This window comes from Carassius carassius, chromosome 8, assembly GCF_963082965.1.
Source record: "Carassius carassius chromosome 8, fCarCar2.1, whole genome shotgun sequence".
NCBI lineage: Eukaryota > Metazoa > Chordata > Actinopteri > Cypriniformes > Cyprinidae > Carassius > Carassius carassius.
In genome coordinates this window covers 6,358,453-6,374,213 of record NC_081762.1, presented here as the reverse complement: position 1 = coordinate 6,374,213, position 15,761 = coordinate 6,358,453, and the positions used below count along the sequence as shown (strand labels likewise).

Here is a 15,761-nt window from a genome sequence, read left to right as displayed (position 1 = left end):
GCATTGGCCTTAGATGTGACACTGCGCTCTGCCCCGCTGCGGTGGAGCGGATACGGGTGCGTGGAGACCGACCGGGGTTTGTTAAAGTGGAGCTGAGCTCGGTTCAGGAGAAAGTGGCCGTGTTGCACAGAAAATCGGAGCTGAAAGATAACGACAGCTTTAAGGACGTATACGTGTCTTCAGCGAAATCACATGCCGAACGGATGATGGACTTTAACTTTAGAACTTTTATCCGTGAAACTGCAGTTGGGAGGAACTTCTACTTGGCAGCCAATGGACGCATGGTTAAGCGGACGCAGTCGCATCGACGTGCGACGAGAGGGATTGGCAGCTGATGGCGGTCATGCTTGAGAAGGGCCTGTCCAGCCCGTCAGGTTTGTTAATGAACAGTTTTTGTTAGCCTATTGGAATGTTAATGGGTGTACGTTGTCAAACTGTGAACTCAGGAGACTGCTACTTAAATCTTTAGACCCTGACTTAATTTCCCTTAATGAAACTCACTTATGCAATGATACACTGGACTTTGATGGATTTACTTGGTTTGGACATAATCGTATTGCCCATAAGAGGGCTGTTAAAGCCTCGGGTGGAGTTGGATTCTTGGTTAAAAATGCTGTGTTGGAGCGGTATTCAGTTAGCATTGTTGATAAAACATTTGATGGAATATTTTGTTTACACTTTGAGCATAGAGAATCGTAATATTCTTTTATTTTAATTTCATGTTACCTGTCCCCAGAATCATCTGTCTGGGGCAGGAATGCAGATCTCTACTTCAGCCATTTATTAGCATTGCTATATACTGTTTCCGACCAGGTGGATTCAATTTATATATGTGGTGATGTTAACAGCAGAACCGGGGCGCTTAAGGACTATGTGGAAGGAGATGACCTTGCTCCTCGAATAGTTTTGGACACGAATGTAAATAAGCATGGTCATACCTTTATGGAATTTTTGAAGGACTCTAAATGTTGTATATTTAATGGGAGGTTAAATCCTGAAAATGACAACTTTACTTCTATTTCTGTAAGGGGCAAAGCTGTTGTTGATTACATAGTGACACCTCATGTTGATTTGAAAACACGTCTTGGATTTAAAGTTTATTCCCCTTCTGAGCTTATTGACAGGGTTGGTCCAGAAAGTTTTAATTTGATTGGTGATTGTAGAAAGGTTCAGGGGCTGGAAAGGAAGAGGACGAGGGGTCGGCTTGTCTGCTGATGAATTTTATTCAGTAAATTTAAAGAAAAACGCTGTAACATAGACTTTCGCTCCGTTTTCCGGGCTCACGTCATCCGGCTCCGGCATTCGTCAGCAGACCATCTCTCTCTCACCTACTCCTGTTTCTCCTGGCGTTAAATACTCTCTCCACGGCAATTACTGAAACAAGAGACAGGTGTTGATTATTTCCGTCCAGCCCGCTCACTCACCGTTCGTCTCCCAATGCTCTCTCCCGCTGCAGACTTCGCCAAACCATGCCTCCGCCTCCACATACCCCCACCGCCCGACTCAGGCAGGGGAGCCAGGACGCGGACAGGTCGCAACCGCGGCTGTCTTATCAATTTGGGGACGCACCTGTCCATGCCCCAAGTGGAAACCCAGATACCTTACTTCCTCACGCCCAACCGCACACTTCTTCGGGTTGGCCGTGAGTCCAGCCCCTCTCAGCGACTTCAAGACCGCCCTCAAATGCTGCATATGCCGTGGCCAATCATTACTAAATATAATGATGTCGTCCAAATAGGCAGCGGCATAGGCAGCATGGGGTCGCAGGATTTTGTCCATGAGCCGCTGGAAGGTGGCCGGAGCCCCGAACAACCCAAACAGAAGGGTAACAAATTGGTGTAAACCAAACGGTGTTGTGAAAGCTGTCTTTTCTTTGGATAATGGAGACAAGGGGATCTGCCAATAACCCTTCGTTAGGTCCAACATCGAATAAAGGCGAGCCGTGCCGAGCTGATCAAGTAACTCGTCAACCCGCGGCATTGGATACGCATTGAATTTCAACACAGCATTCACTTTGCGGTAGTCCACACAGAAACTGACCGAGCCATCCGGCTTTGGAACCAAAACTATCGGGCTTACCCAGTTACTGTTGGACTCTTCTATTACCCCCATTTCAAGCATTGCGCCTAATTCAGCCTGAACTACCTTTTTTTATGCTCAGGCAAGCGAAACGGCCGGCTGCGAACTACCACGCCCGGCTCCGTCTTGATATGGTGCTGAATTAGGTTTGTACAGCCGGGTAGGGGCGAAAACACGTCGGCAAATTCAGCCTGCAATCTTGTGACGTCAGTGAGCTGGGACGGCGAGAGGTGATCTCCCCCAGGGGCTCCAACTCCTTCCATTTTCTAAGGAGATTGAGGTGGTATATCTGACGTGCCCCATTCCTATCTGACCGTATAACCTCATAATCGAGCGCTCCGACTTGTCGTGTGACCTCAAACGGCCCCTGCCACTTTGACATCAATTTGGAGCTTGACGTTGGGAGCAATGCAAGTACTTTCTCTCCCGGTGCAAATTTGCGTAGCTTAGCGCCCCTGTTGTATAGCCGGCTATGTTTGTCCTGGGCTTGTAACAAATTCTCCCTTGATAGCCGCCCCAAAGTGTGGAGTTTTGTTCTCAAGTCCAGGACATACTGAATTTCATTTTTGCTTTGAGACGGTCCCTCCTCCCAAGTTTCTCTCAGGACATCCAGCACCCCGCGGGGCTGTCGTCCGTAAAGAAGCTTGAAGGGGGAAAACCCCGTGGAGGCTTGTGTGACCTCTCGCACGGCAAACAACAAGGGCTCTAACCACTTTTATCCCAATTCTTGGCGTCTTCCCGGACAAACTTACGAACCATTGATTTAAGCGTGCGATTAAAGCGTTCGACCAGGCCGTCGGTCTGTGGGGGATAGACGCTGGTCCGAATCGATTTAATGCCCAACAATTCGTAAAGTTTGCGTAACATACGTGACATAAACGCCGTGCCTTGATCGGTGAGGATTTCTCTTGGAACCCCCACCCGGGAGATTAAACGAAACAGGGCATACACAACATTCTTAGCCGAAATGTTGCGGAGGGCCACTGCTTCAGGATATCGTGTTGCATAATCGACTATGACTAATGCAAAACAATGTCCCCGTGCAGATCGCTCTAATGGCCCGATGAGGTCCATACAAATTCTCTCGAAGGGGACCTGCATTAACGGAAGAGGGTGCAATGGCGCTTTTGGAGTGGCCGGTGGGTTTACCAACTGGCATTCAGGACAAGACGCGCACCACCTGCGCACATTCTCGTGAATGCCCGGCAAAAATGCCGAGCGATGAATTGCTCCAGCACCACCAGGTCGATTACGTGCTCCACGTCACTTCCCTCAGCCAGTAGCCACTTGCGGCAAGAGTCCCGGAGCTGTTGGGCCATCGCGAAGGGCCGACCGGCTTCCCCCAAGTCCAGGGACCGGAAGCACTGGCGATGTTGCTCGGGGGACCGGCTGACCCGCTAGATGATGGCCCTCTTCAAGTCATCGAAGACCAGGAGGTTCGCCACCGGGAGCTGTTGCGCGGCCACCTGGGCTTCGCCCGAGAGCAGGGGGATGAGGCGCACTGGCCACTGTTTGCGGGGCCACCCGCATGCCTCCGCTGACTTCTGGAACAGCTCGAGGAATGCTTCCGGATCGTCCTGGGGCCCCATCTTGTGCATAGGCAGATGCATGGGGGTTGCGAGCGGCCCGGTGGCCTCGGCACGAACCTCCCGATCGATCCAGCTCCGGAACCTCTCGCGGTCCTCCTGCTGGGCCTGGACGATGGCCTTGAACCGCGTTTCCTGGTCGCTCCTCAAGTCCAGCAGGGCCTGGTGTTGTTCGCGGTTAAGGACCGCGAGGGAGAAGATGATGTCCGCGAGTGGCGCGGAGGACTGGCTTTGCATGGCGGCGGCAGTCCTTCTTCCCTCCCGGGTTTCGGCAGCAGTGTAGAAAGGTTCAGGGGTTGGAAAGGAAGAGGACGAGGTGTCGGCTTGTCTGCTGATGAATTTTATTCAGTAAATTTAAAGAAAAACACTGTAAAATAGACTTTCGCTCCGTTTTCCGGGCTCACGTCATCCGGCTCCGGCATTCGTCAGCAGACCATCTCTCTCTCACCTACTCCTGTTTCTCCTGGCGTTAAATACTCTCTCCACGCCAATTACTGAAACAAGAGAGAGGTGTTGATTATTTCCGTCCAGCCCGCTCACTCACCGTTCGTCTCCCAATTCTCTCTCCCGCTGCATACTTCGCCAAACCCCGCCTCCGCCTCCACAGTGATCATAGTAGACTCCCTGACCATTCAGTTCTTTGTTTACGTTTTCAAGCTGGGGAGGTAGTTAATATTCAGAATAATTATGACTGTTTACAGCATGCAAAAAGACGAGACAGGAATTACCCTGTTTATTTTATGTCTTCAAAGATGTGTTGTAGGGGCCTATTGGAGGTAATAGGCCAATTACAGATTGTACAGGAAAATCAGAAATAGATGGACCAGTGTTATATTCATCTCTGTAATCTTTTACATGCTGAGATGGAGAAATATTGTCCTGTTAAAAAAATGGGTCCTACAAAGAAATATTACAGAGCTAAACAACCTTATTGGAATAATGAATTAAATGAGTTATGGTTGAAGTTGCGTTCTGCAGAGAGAATATTTCTTAAATGTGGTCCTGGGGAACCTTGGAAGAGGATGAGGGCCTTGCATAGTAAATTCATACAATGCCAGACTAATTTTGATAGAAAGCTTAGGTTCTTCAAAAGAAGGTTTAAAAGAGGCCAAGCCCTCAAATTAGAACAGTTACAAACTGGTAATCCTCAGCAATTCTGGAGGGAAATACATAAGTTAGGACCAAAAAAGAAAACATTAATACCCATGGAGGTTTTATTGGAAAGTGGTGGATCTTCTTCTGAATTTGGTCAAATATTAAAAAAGTGGGAAAAAGATTACAGTGAATTATATGGTTATAGTAGTCCAACTTTATTTGATGATCATTTCTTAGAAGATATTTGTAAAGTAAAACTAGAGCTGGAAATGGGTATGAATACGATATACTATCAAAATAATATACTGAACAGTGATATTACATTAGATGAGGTACTTAAAGTGCTAGACAAAGCCAAGGAAAATAAAGCTGTGGGCATTGAAGATCTCCCCAACGAGGTACTTAAAAACCCTAACTTGTGTAATGTTCTACATTGTTTGTGTCACATATGTTTTCAAAATGGTATTATCCCATCTGAGTGGAATAGATCAATTATCAAACCAATCCCGAAATCTATAAAAGATGACTCTACGTAGAGTCCCGTTGAACTGTAGAGGGATTAGTTTGATCAGCACAGTCTATAAAATTTACTCAGGAGTCCTTAACAACAGACTTAATACTTTTTGGGGGGTTTATGGAGGGTTGGTAGATGAACAGAATGATTTTAGGAAGAACAGGGCCTGTATTGATCATATTTATGTGTTATCCTCTGTGGTGAGAGCTTGTTTGGACAAGGGTAAAAGTACTTTTGCCTGCTTTGTTGACTTCAAAAGGCGTTTGATTGTGTTAACCGAGATCTTTTGCTGTTTAAATTACTTTCATCGGGTATCAATGGAAAATTTTATAATGCTATAAAAGCCCTTTACAAAGACCCCATTGCTTGTGACCAAATAATAACGGATTGGTTCCCAACGCCTTATGGGGTGAAGCAGGGAGACTTATTCTCCCCTTCCTTATTTGCTTTTTATATAAATGATTTAGCTCAAGAAATTAAGCAGGGTAATTTTGGTGTGCCAATTGAGGACATGAATCTAAGTATTCTGCTTTATGCAGATGACATTGATTTGATAGCAGAAAATGAAGTGAATTTAAAAAATATGCTGAATATAATGAGTTTATGGTGTAGTAAATGGCGTCTTACTATTAATAGCGAAAAAACACAATTTGTTCATTTTCGGGGAAAAAGTGAATTACAGAGTATTCATACATTTCAGTTTGGCCCTGTGCTCTTAAAGTATACTCGTCATTATAAATATCTTGGTTTTGTTTTTGATGAAAATATGAAGTTTATAGAGGGAAGGAAAATACTAGCAGAGTCTGCGGGAAGAGCATTAGGTTCCGTGTTGAGCAAAATTAAACTATGTATACAGATCTTGGTTTTTCTACATTTACACAATTGTATAAATCTTTGGTTGACTCTTTGGTTTTGTTTTATGCTGCAGGAGTTTGGGGTTTTGAAGAAGTTCCTCTTCAGGAACTCGAGCTGCATCAAATGCGCTTTGGGGAACGCACCCAGCGTGAGCGACTCTGAATATCGTGACTAATCAGTCCAATGGAAGAGCGTGACGTCACAGGCGGGGTGACGTAAGCGACCAGGAAGCTATAAAAGCACGTGCCGCGCAGCTGGCGTCAGCTTCGCGTCTTTCAGCAAGCGCTCTGTGTGTGAATGTCACTTGTTTGTCTTGTGAGTCTTATTTACTGTTGTCTGTCCAGTTAGAGCTCCTAGACATGCCGAAGAGCAAGGCGAAATCAAAGCATAGCAAGGCGATTCCAAATCACGTTATAGGTTGTGTGTTCCTCCCTGCCTGCGATATATAACGGGTGGGGATACACACAGCTTATGCGTGGTTTGCCTGGGAGCGAAGTATGCTGAGTCGGCTCTCGAGTCGGCACTGTGAGTGAATGTTGGTGCGGCTGCTTCGTTCCCGGAGGGCCCTCTTCGAGGAGGGGGCCTTCGCCAGCGTTCCCCGCGGTGCTGGTCCCGCTTCTGCCGAGGCTGCACTCGTGGGGTTCGCAAGTGGATTTGGTGGAGGGAATGGAGACGGGCCAGTCCCTATCTTCTTCCACTTCCGCCAGATCCGGCGCCCAATCCCTGGAGTCGGAAGCACGCTCTGCGGTTCCTTCCACCCAGGGAGAGGGATCGATACTCCGCCTCTCTTCCTCCGAGGAGGTCGATGTGAAGTCGGTCGATAGGGATTCACCAGCCCATTCGCCGCAATATGAGGAGCTCTTGGAGGTGGTTACTCGCACGGTGGCCAAATTAAGTATTGAGTGGCCCGCCGAAAAAACGACTGAACCACAGCGAAGCAAGCTCGATGAAAGATTCCTGCGCGCGAGTCAGCCACCTCCTAGCCTTCCATTCTTTCCCGACCTGCATGATGAGGTCGCCAGGTCGTGGAAACGCCCATTCTCGGCCCGCCTCTACATCCCCTCGTCTGATTACTATGGAAATGTGGTGGGGATGGGAGAGCATGGCTATAGAGCGATGCCCCGGGTGGAACAGACGCTCGTGAGCTATCTGTCCCCCGGTGCGGCAACGTCTCTGAAGGCCCCGGTACTGCCCTCAGGGAGTCCGGATTTTACAGCCGGTATTTCATAGTTCCAAAGAAGGGTGGAGGGTTGCGTCCGATTATAGACTTGAGGGTCTTAAATCGTTCAGTTATGAGATTGAAGTTCAGAATGCTCACAATCAAGCATATCGTAGCTCAGATCAGGTCCGAGGACTGGTTTGTCATGATAGATCTCAAAGATGCATACTTCCACATATCCATCCTTCCACAACACAGGAAGTTTCCTAGGTTCGCTTTCAGGGGCGAAGCTTACCAATATCGAGTACTTCCCTTCGGCCTTGCACTCTCACCCCGCACGTTAACAAAATGTGTAGGCTCTGGCCCCCCTGCGCATGCAGGGCATCCGCATTCTCAACTATATCAACTATTGGTTGATTTTAGCTCAGTCAGAGCAGGTTGCGGCTCGGCATCGAGATGTCGTTCTCGCACATATGGGGGAGCTGGGTTTGAGACTGAACGCCAAGAAGAGTGTAATTTCTCCGGTTCAGAGAACCACCTATCTAGGCATAGTATGGGATTCGACCGCGATGCAGGCACGATTGTCCCCTGCTCGTATCGAGTCGATCCTCATCTCAGTCGAGAGAGTCAGAGAAGGCCAGCCACTTACTGTCAAACAATTTCAGAGATTGTTGGGTCTAATGGCAGCTGCGTCCAACGTGATACCTCTTGGCCTGCTGTACATAAGACCTCTACAGTGGTGGCTCAAGACCAAGGGATTTTCCCCGAGGGGCAATCTACTTTGCACTATCAAGGTCACGCGGCGCTGCCTCCGTGCCTTAGACATGTGGAAGAAACCTTGGTTCTTGAATCAGGGCCCGGTGCTGGGAGCTCCTGGCCACCGTGTAATACTAGCGACGGACGCATCTCTCAACGGCTGGGGTGCAGTCATGAGTGGCCACCCTGCCCGTGGTCTGTGGAGCGGTCGCCATCTAACATGGCATATCAATTGTCTAGAAATGCTAGCAGTTTATCGTGCACTGAAGCACTTACTCCCAGACCTAAGGTGTTACCATGTGTTGGTGCGCACCGACAACACATCGGTGGTCTCTTACATCAACCACCAGGGAGGTCTGCGTTCGCGCCCTTTGTACAAGCTGGCGCACCAGATCCTGGTGTGGTCCCAGAGCAAACTCCTCTCATTAAAATATATTTCAGATATGGTCACTGAATATTAGCCTAACAGACCACTCAGATCATTAGGATCAAGTCAGTTAGAAATACAAAGGGTTCACACAAAACAAGGGGAGTCCTCCTTTAGTTACTATGCCGCCCGCAGTTGGAATCAGCTTCCAGAAGAGATCAGATGTGCTAAAACACTAGTCACATTTAAATCTAGACTTAAAACTCATCTGTTTAGCTGTGCATTTATTGAATGAGCACTCTGCAATGTCCGAACTGATTGCAATATATATTTCACTGTTTTTTTTATTTTATTTTATGTAAAATCATTTTCTAACTGTTTTAAATTCATTTTAAATAAGTACAATTTTAATAATTTTAAAAGTTTTAAAACTGCTTGTTTTATTCTTGTTATTATTTTTCTTCATTATTATTTTACTTTCTTTTATGTAAAGCACTTTGAATTACCATTGTGTACGAAATGTGCTATATAAATAAACTTGCCTTGCCTTGCCTTGCCTAAGAGCAGTATATATTCCTGGGAAACTAAATGTGGGAGCAGACATACTATCAAGGCGGGGGCCGAGGCCCGGGGAATGGAGGCTTCACCCAGAGGTGGTGAAGCAGATATGGAGAGTATTTGTAGACCTTTTTGCGACTCAAGAGACATCACAATGTCCCCTTTGGTTCTCTCTAGTTCATCCAGCTCCTCTGGGACTGGACGCTATGGTACAGACCTGGCCGAGGCTTCGTCTGTACGCCTTTCCCCCTATTGCTCTGCTCCCGGGAGTTCTGGCGAGAGTACGCCGGGACAGGGTCCGTCTGTTATTAGTAGCCCCGTTCTGGCCGGGCCGAGTATGGTTCGCAGACCTGGTCAATATGAAGTAAATATGAAGATCAATGGAAACAGGATATATGGAAGAAGCCAAAATTAAGAAATTATATTCAGTTTAAGAATGATTATGTTACAGAACCTTATATTTTCCTTAATCTAAAGAGAAGGCAGAGGTCCCTCTGTGCTCAATTGAGAACTAGTAACTTACCTCTGGCAGTGGAAGTGGGTCGATTTAAAGGTACACCAGAACATTTACGTTTGTGTGAATTCTGTGATCTCCAAGTTGTGGAAGATGAATTTCATTTTGTTTTTTATTGTCCTTTATATTGTGACTTAAGGAACTCTCTTTTTGAATCAATTCAGTTAAAAAATCCTGATATATTTTGGAAATATGAAGGGGAGATTTTGTGCTGGCTGTTTGAAAATGATGTTTTTGCTTTGGCCAAATTTATAGAAAAGGCCTGGTATTTGCGGCAAAGTATTTTGTATCCCATATGACAAGCCATCTCTATTTGTATGTGTACTTATTTTTATTGGTTTAGTTATGTTATGTTGGGTTGAGTGTTACGTCACGTGGCTATCTGGAGATAATTGTTAAATTATTACTGTAGTGTCTAATAATCCCAAGAGGGCTGAGGGTGTTTGACACTTAAATAAAAAAAATCAATCAATCAATCAATCAATCAATCAATCAAATTATATAGAATATATAATGTGTATGAAGTCACAATATTATGATGACTCTATGAATATGAAAATAAATAAAAATGGTTGGTCTTGATCACTTTTTATATTTCAGTATGACTCCAGTCACAATTTAAGTACTATTTATATGTATATACTGTATAATACTACTACTACTAATAATAATAAAATCTACATAAAAAATCTCTCTCTCTAGTTAAAAAAAATGTAATACAAAATTAATTATTAAAATAAAAGAATGGATTTATTACAGTTTAATATACATAAAATTAATAATAACATGTAAATAGAATGTACCTAAACAGACCACATATTATAATATATATATATCTATATATCTATATATCTATATATATATATATATATATATATATAATTTATTTTGATCATTTAGTTTCTTATATTAAAGTACTACTCCATTTACCATTTAATTAGCATTTATATGTGTGTGTGTGTGTGTGTGTGTGTGTATGTGTGTGTGTGTGTCTACATAAAACAAAAAACTCTTTCTAGTTGTAAACATTAAAAATAACAATAAAAATTGCTTATTGAAATAAAATAACATTTTATTCATATACAGTTAAAGATAATAAAGTAAAAACATATTTATAAAAACAATAAAATTATAATACAATGAATTGAATAATTAAAATGAAAGAAAGATTATTACAAATGAATTAAAATGAATTTTAAACAAAATGTAGCTAAATGGCCAACTAATAAATTAAATTAAGTGAAAGTAAATGATCAATAAATAGTGTATAAATTGTTACAAATCTTAACAGCTGACCTGACTGGACCAGCAGAAAAAAAAAGTCTTATTGTTGATCCCTTTTAAATTCCTTTTAAAGCTAAAACCCCAAATGCTGAGATTAAAGTTATTTTATTAGGATGAACTCATTTAACATTCTCATTATGAACATATGAAAAGTGCATTTTATCTATTTCATTTTTGTGTGAAAGATGTAGTATTCACATTTCACTCTGTCTTTCCCACTCTCATAATCACTGACTGTCTTTCTCTCCCTGGCTCCTATGAGAAGAGTAAAGCCCTGTCTTAATGTGTTAGCACATGACACATGCCCCCATTACCCATAAGTCTGTGCTCAGACAGAAGTGGGTTCACCCTCAGTGCAGCTTGCTGCGAAATGCATATAGGAGCCTATATAGTGTGTCTGAGGCATCTGTGAGAGCAGTGTTTCCCCAGCACGTCTCCCCTGAGGACTGCAGAGAGAAGGCTGGACCACTTATCTATCCGTTATTGGCACATTAACACTCTAAGTGTTGGCGCTTTGTGACTTTGCAGAGGTTCAGAAGCCTTTTCCAGAAAGTTCCAGTAGAAACTGAGTCTTCCCTGTGGAGTGGCGTGCTCCTCTGTGGGCCACGAGGGACTTTTTAAGTCTGCTCATTGTGTTTTTCTGGCTGAGCACAAGCTCTCAACGGCAGCGTCCGTGCAGTTTTAGTCTTCAAGATCAGATGATGCCAAATCTCCTTAAAATAGAGAGAAAAATATGAAAACCATCATAGCTGGATCATACAAACAAAATCAAATGGCAATTGTTGCTAGGCGGCCTGTGTCAAAGAGTGCACTCTCAAAACTATAGAAACCAAAACACTGATCTGAAGATCCTATAATATAACATCCTAAAATAGGGTCTGTGGTCCACTGAGGGGTCCGTCTCATATTGCTAGTGATCTGCAATATTATAGACTTCAATACCTTTTCCGTAAGTATATTTTACATTTGTTTTCTCTGTAATCATGAAAAAAATCATCCTTAAAACATATCTCAGTGTTAAATATTTTATTAGTTAAAAAAAGGGTATTTTAACATTTGAAATTAAAAGTTTAGAAGACTGTACACTTGATGGTGCTTAACTCTAGATCTATGTAGGTATACAGTTTTGCATCATCAAGTGTAAAGTCTTCTAAACTTTTCATTTATGCACACACAAAACACAAAATTAATTAAATTAATTAAAGAATTAACAAAAAATGTTTTATTAAAATAATTTTTAGTCTAGCTAAAATGTCAATATAGCTTAAAAAAAAATAAAAAATTTAAATGTAAAACATGAGTCACACGTATGGTCTGTTTTGGTTTAGTTTTCTGTTTCCTTTCTCCTGCCTTGTTTGTTTCCATGGTTTTTTATTTAATTAGCTCCACACTTGTTTCAGTTTTCCAAATTAAGTTTCTGTTACTTAAATCTGTGTTCCCTTATGTTCCTTTGTCCGCTATCAATGTTTATTCGTTTGGATTTTTGTTTGGTTGAGCTTATTCTCTCCTTTGGATTATTAAAATAACTTGATTATACTCTGTCATTGTGCGCTTTGTTTTGCACACCAGAACTAAAATATATAAATTATATATCTAAAAACAATATTAACATTTTAAATAAAATTAAATAAACATTATTAAAACTTTAAAACAATTTAGGTTAATATCAAATAAGATCTAAATAAATGTGAAGCTGAAAGTCAAAAAAAAAAAAGCTGGAAGCCAAAAAAAAAAAAAACATATTAAAATAAACTACTTCAAAAATATGAAAGTATAAAAAAAATTAATTAAAAAAAGTATTTAAAAACTCTAATTAAAATTAAATGGAAACAAGTTTAAAACATTTTACTTAAATCAATTCAAATGTACAAATATTTTATTTAAAACATTTAAAGTCAATTGCAAATCAGATGTAGCTGAAACCGACTAAGATATGACTTGTAGAGAACCACATACCACAGTGTAACACCCTCAGAGATCACAGTAGACCTGTCTTGAAAGGTTTATGATGCTAAAAATCTATTTCTTGCAGGAGAAAATGTCTGGGGTTTTAAGCATCTGAGTACGCTATCAAAAGAGCCTAGGTTTTTTTCAGTGTGATTTTTGTTTGCTCATTCCTTGTGTACGTATGACCAGGATGTAATCTGGAAAAAAACAATTTATGCAGCCGTTTCTTTGGTCTATCTGCTGTTATATGGAGATAAATGCAGTTGTTTCATCATTTCTCAAGCATGTTATATTGGTGGCGAAAACCGTTCTCGATTCAAAAAAGTTTAAGAAAACCTTGAAAAATGACAACAACACAAATATTAATAAAAAAGTTATTTGCTGGAACTCAGATGCTCCTAAGTACCTTACTTTTAGACAAAAGGAATAAATAGAAGACCTGCAGCTGATCTGTTCATTCTGTTTAAATGCATCCACTGATCAATTTCAGATGCATCCACATTTACATAGACCAATGCATGGAATAGTGTAGCCCAAATCATCGTATGTTGAAAATACGTATGAAGGTATATGGCAGAGTGTTGTGGCGCAATAATCAGTCATAGAGAGCAGCTGTTCTGATAGGATTACTCTATGAGATCTCTAACCGTCTCTCTCTCTCTCTCTCTCTCTCTCTCTCACTCTCTCTCTCTCTCTCATGTCTTAATCCTCTCATGCCGTGGAAGCTGTTGTTTGACAGTCGCTGGATGAAAGCATATCTGCTCTCTTGAGGCAGGGATTTAACAGCAGACGCACTTAATAGAACTCTTGCTTTCCTCATCACTGTCAGACGACTTCATTTTAGTTTACACATTAAACCCCTCATTTGTGTTAAAATGTCTCATAATATTACAATAATACTAGAGAACACCTAGCATTTCAAGGGAAGGAGTGAGTGTTTGTTTTCCCTGAACAGCAGATTACACTAGATATTCCTGCTGGAGAGTAGCATTATAAGGTTGTAAGGTTGTTTACATAGACCTGTTTAAAACCCAGCACAGCAAGTTTCCAAATGACACTATAACTGATTTTTAAGCGTTTTAATGCTAATAATTTATTTTCGTTGCAGTTATTTTCATTAGTTTACGAATTTAAGAGTTCAAATAATTATTAATAATAATAATAATAATAATAATAATAATAATAATAATAATAATAATAATAATAATAATAATAATTAAATAATAAAAAAAATAGTTTATTAAAATTAATACATTTAAGTAGCAACAAAAAAGCAGTTTGAAGATTATTTCATTGCAAAATATCAAGATGTAGCAGAAACAGACAAATATTTGGCTTATATATGATATTGGACATAAAGCATGTTCTAAATTTACAAAATTGATTCTGGAGAAAATAGGTTGAGTTTTAAGCAAATGTATTTATTTATCTATATTAAATAATTGCCATTATTTTTTTTGAATTAATTGAACAGTTCAAATAATAGTTTAACATATATATATATATATATATATATATATATATATATATATATATATATATATATATATATATATATATATTAGTTTATATATATTAGGGGTGAAACGATACATATATTCGTGCCGAACAGTCATGGTACGGACATCTCGGTTTGGTCCATGAGGCCTTACAACGAATAAAGGCAATTTACCCCCAATCCAGAAGGGGGCGCCCTCCACAATGCAACACTGTTTGATAAACGGCCGCCAACAGAAGAACAGTTAATGCCATGAGTTGTGCACTTGAAAACAAAACCCACTAGACCACTGGTTCCCAACCTCGTTCCTGGATGCCCCCCAACATTGCACATTTTGCATCTCTCCTTTGTCTGACTCACATTTCAGGTCTTGGAGTCTCTACTAATGATCTGATAATCTGAATCATATATGTTCAGGAGTGTACTTTAAAGGCTTGTATGCTGACATTTGGTTCACTGTATTTTATTTTGATAAAGTACCAACTGCGCTGTCAAGTTAGCAATGCTGTAATGTGTTTTGTGTGAGTTTGTGTTTATGTGTGCATGCACACCCACCGGTGCGATAACTAGAAAGTTTTTCCTTTTACCAGCAGAATCAACTTAAACACTCATTGTCTTATTAATAATGCATCACTGTATAAAGGGCTGCTTTTATTTGTGTACACTCACAATGAAAACAAAACATTGTGCTTTTGTAAAATAAAGAAAATAAATAAGATGTCGCTTTCTGCCATTTGAGTTTCCTTTCTGTGAACAAATTAAGCGTCACAAAAATTTACTGAAACTTGTAGTAAGCCGAGCCGAGGTACGTACCGAACCGAGACATCTGTGTACCTTTTCACCCATATATAAAACATTAAACTCACCTTAACCAATCTGAGAAGAGCATCTGTGGCTTTTCATGGCTTCAGGTCCAGCTATTGAAATCTGAAAAGAAAGGAGAACCATTAAAACTGAAAGTGCAGATAAAAAAAAAAAAAAAACAACAACAACAACACAAGTTTACAATAAATCTGCAATGGTTTACAAAGCTTATAGTAAGTGAGTATTAATCATTAATTTATTTAAAGCTATAGCACATAAAAAAGATATACCATTTTATCTCCTCCTTAAAAATAATTGGTTATAATAATGATTTGTTAAAGCAATATTACAGCTATTTATATATTTTTTTTTTCAATTGGACTTCTAATTTAAGTTCCTCAGCAAAACGTAAGCCAAGAACAGCTTTAAATGAACAGGTTTGTTTTGGTTTTAACCAGTTTAAGGGCTAGTTTAGATGAGATTAGATTGTGACGGGTTGTTTACCTTGTGGAACGAAGGCCTGTAAATACAGCTACCGCCATCCTCATCAGCTCTGAGGTCAGCTGGGGTCATTTAGAGGTCATGTGGGGGCGGGCTGTTTAGTGGACTATAGAGACGGTCATGTGACCAGAAGGGGGAAGAAAGAGCAAAAACAGCAAGCAGAAATCCCCAAAAAAGAACCAAGGTCAAAAAGCCACCGCTTACATTATTAAATCTTAAAATATCAAATATGGCAATATGTGGA

At 41.1% G+C, this 15,761-nt stretch overlaps 1 long non-coding RNA gene across 1 annotated transcript; it reads right to left on the bottom strand.

Moving 5' to 3' along the window:
• Nucleotides 1-10,812: 10,812 nt before the first annotated feature.
• Nucleotides 10,813-15,611, bottom strand: LOC132144637 (uncharacterized). Its single transcript, XR_009434373.1, has 3 exons — nt 15,521-15,611; nt 15,079-15,139; nt 10,813-11,480 (listed from the first exon to the last, which is right to left on the bottom strand). It is a non-coding gene; the product is annotated as an uncharacterized LOC132144637 (long non-coding RNA).
• Nucleotides 15,612-15,761: the final 150 nt, after the last annotated feature.